Here is a 3,295-nt window from a genome sequence, read left to right as displayed (position 1 = left end):
GCGGGAGCTGGTGCGGGAGCAGGTGCGGGAGCAGGAGGGTGTTGGACCGGGCCGGCAGCTCCCAGTCAGGGACTCGGCGTGCGTGCGAGATTTGCATGTCGACGAGCCAGAGGGGCACGTCGCCGCGCTCGCCGCGTGCGTTTTGGCCTAGTATCTTCCATAGGAGTTGCGTTTCTAGGGTTAGTCCACCCGACCCCTCCCCTTCCCTTCACTCCCCCTCCTGCTTTTAAATGGTTCCGCACCTGGGACGCTGACATAAAAATTATTGTGCCATGCGTTTGAGAGCCTTGAGCTGCCTGTAGTCGTCGCGGCGACGCAGTCTTGCTCGGGCCGCTCGCACCACCACGTGCCCAGTGGTGTGCCAGGAGTCGCGGACCCCCTCCCCCCTCCCCGCCGTTCCTCCGCCAACTCCCCCCTCCCCCGCCCGGCCCGGCCCGGCGACGAGCACATCCGCGTGCCTCTGATCCCGCGTCGGGGGCCCCCACCACCACGAAGCCCGGTTAGCTCAGTCGGTAGAGCGTGGGACTTTTAATCCTAAGGTCGAGGGTTCAAGTCCCTCATCGGGCGTCTCTTTTGTCTTGATTGGCGGCTGGCGTTGCCGATACGTATCATTATGGACCTCCGGGGTATGTGCACACACTTGAATTCACGCATCATCTCCATCATCTGCTATAAACAAACAAAACAACACGGGACATTTATTGAACTGACCCGCTGAAAGCAAAGCTCCGTTCCGTAGTAAGAAGGAAAAACGACGTGGAAACGGCAAGCATTTTGATCAAACGACCCGCCCCGCGACCTTGCGAGAGGCCGCCCAACGACCCCCTTCCGACACGGATTACAGCTAATGGGAATCATACCGCCGGCTTCCGGGGAGAGGGCGGGGGAGGGTGGATTTCGGGGGAGTACCGGGTGTAACTGTGAATGCGCAGCAAAGTTGCAGGTTTGCCTATACTTTTTACACCCGTAAGGGGCCATGGCCCCAGCGGTCATATTGAGTATGCAATCCCGCAACACTGCAACGTATTCACAATTACACCCGGTACAGTAGGAGGGCGTTTTTATGTAGTTGCTGTTGTTTCTGCAATGGCGTCCACTGTGAATACACCCTATAGCAAACGAGGGACACGACACCACTCAAGTACGAAATTCGTATGAGACTTCTACCACCACACTCTTTTCAGAGTGTGAAAGACGTATGACGTATACGCTTTTATGTGGAGGACTGTGAGGGGTAGAGAGTCTGTCTCAGCTGGGCGGGCATGGGCCGGACTGGCACGGCCCCACATGTGGCGCCAGGGAGGCAGTTCGGGACACAGCCGAGAAATATCAGAGAAAGACGCTGAGAGTCAACACTGTAGAGTGAACTCCCGGTGCTGCGATGAATAGTTTCGCCTTTCCACGACTACATTCGAAACGCAAGTTGTGAGTGTCGCACACTTGTGGGTGCGTTACTGACCTCATTTGCACATACTTGTGGGTGTGTGACAGCCCTGCCCATTCGCACGTATAGAGGAGTACAAGAGGGGGACATTCGCACACTTGTACCGGCGTACGCTATTAAGGAACAGTTCAATGAAATGATGTGCTAAGGCGAAATAAGTTGCAAAGGCAGTGGGAGAGGTATAGGGCAGGGGGCGGAATAGGGAGGGGGAGGGAAAGAATGGGAAGGGAAGGGAAGGGGGCAAGTGCAAAGGGGAGGGAGGGAGTGCGGAAGCTGCACATGGCTCGCGCCTAGCTCGCGCTGGGCTCGCGTAGCGGACCTGTTCGTTTGACCGAGCCGCTCGCCAGAGCGGAGCAAAGGAGTTGTGTTGGACAGTTCGCTGCCTTGCCGCCTGCCTCAAAAAATAAAATAGAAGTAAAGAAACGCCGCGGCAAAGAGACTGACTGGAGAGAGAGAGAGAGAAACAGGACTCGGGCGGCACAGCCGTCCACTGTAGGTGACCAGAAGGCCAACAAGTCCCTCGTGTGCGGTTGCGCTCAATCCAAACGATATCTGGTGAGGTGCACTTTATCCGCGACTACTCGGGAAAAAATAAAAATCTGAGGCAGACTTCGGATGACCAAAAAGTTTCATGGAAAAAATGGCATGTTGAAAGTCCGACTCCAGTGTAACGTGAAGATGCCGATGTATTAAGAAATGGACGATTCCGGCGTAGGAGTAGTACTGCATTTGAAACTGGATTGCGGGCAAACTAGTGCAACCTTTTTGCACTTACAGAACTGTACGAAACTTAAGATTCGAAATCGATAAGCGCCCCATGACATTCTCTCAATGTAATGCCAGTGTCGTTACAAGTGGTCGAGGGACCAATAAAAAAGGAAATGTCGAGAACATTCGCATAAAAAGGAGCAGTTTCTGTTGAAGATGTAAGAGATCCACTTATGACAACATCGCTATGTCAATGGAAACGTTAGTGGTACACACAAAATGACTAGGTTGCGGATGAAATCTCGCCCACGATTTTAGTCCTAGTGACGTCGTCAACGTGACAGTGTGACGTCGTCGTGACCAACCCATCCCCAGGGGAGGGTTCTCGCCCCTTTGTTGTGCTGAGCGGGCGCCCTAACCTCTGCGCGCTCCCCCCTCCCCCTTCCCCCCTCCCTGCTACTGCTACTGCTGCTGGTGCTGTCACTTTGAGGTTAGGTCGGTCTGCGGCCGCGGCCGCGGGTGCTCACCTTGTTATTGGGCATAATCCAATTGTTGCTGTCCACGACGTCGCTGGGGGCTTCACTTCTCGAGCTTCACAGTGCCGAGGAGGAGTGTCGCCGTCGGCTCTCGCGAGCTGGTGCGAGAGCGAGGGGGACGGGCGGGCTGATGGAAGGAGGCCACTCCTGGGCCGTGCACTAGTTCACCACAAAGCTTTCCGTCGTCTTGCAAATCGGAAGCAACAGTCGGCGGCGGGGAGGCGAACCCCGGGTCATCGATCCACACACCACAGACTTGAGGGACTCGCTGCTCGAGCGCGAGACACGGCAGCCGAGAACAACAACCACATCAACAAGGAGATGAATAACAATTAAAACTCGCTCACAGCCTCCGACGGCGCGGCGGCGGGGGCGCGGCTGGCGTCGTCCGGGACGTGCGCGAGACGCGGAGGGCCTCGTTGGGGGAGGACGGGGTCGGGGCCGAAACTCAGAGGCGGCAGACGTTCGAAATGGAGAGCCGTGCGAGGAGCAGACGACGCGCGGCAGGGGTGCCTACATCCGACCGCGCGCTGGGCACTGGCAGCACTGGCCGACCGCGCCACGCCACCACCCGAGCCGAGCCGAGCGCCCCCACCCCGCCCCGCCC

The 3,295-nt window shown here is 57.1% G+C and overlaps 1 non-coding gene across 1 annotated transcript; it reads left to right on the top strand.

The window, feature by feature from the left end:
• Positions 1 to 494: 494 nt before the first annotated feature.
• Trnak-uuu (transfer RNA lysine (anticodon UUU)) lies at positions 495 to 567 on the top strand. The gene has a single exon. It is a non-coding gene; the product is annotated as a tRNA-Lys (tRNA).
• The last annotated feature ends 2,728 nt before the right edge of the window (positions 568 to 3,295 follow it).

Source organism: Frankliniella occidentalis, unplaced genomic scaffold (assembly GCF_000697945.3).
Source record: "Frankliniella occidentalis isolate FOCC.00 unplaced genomic scaffold, Focc_3.1 Scaffold50, whole genome shotgun sequence".
Taxonomy (NCBI): domain Eukaryota; kingdom Metazoa; phylum Arthropoda; class Insecta; order Thysanoptera; family Thripidae; genus Frankliniella; species Frankliniella occidentalis.
Note: the sequence above shows the minus strand (reverse complement) of the source record. Positions and strands in the feature narration are given on the sequence as shown.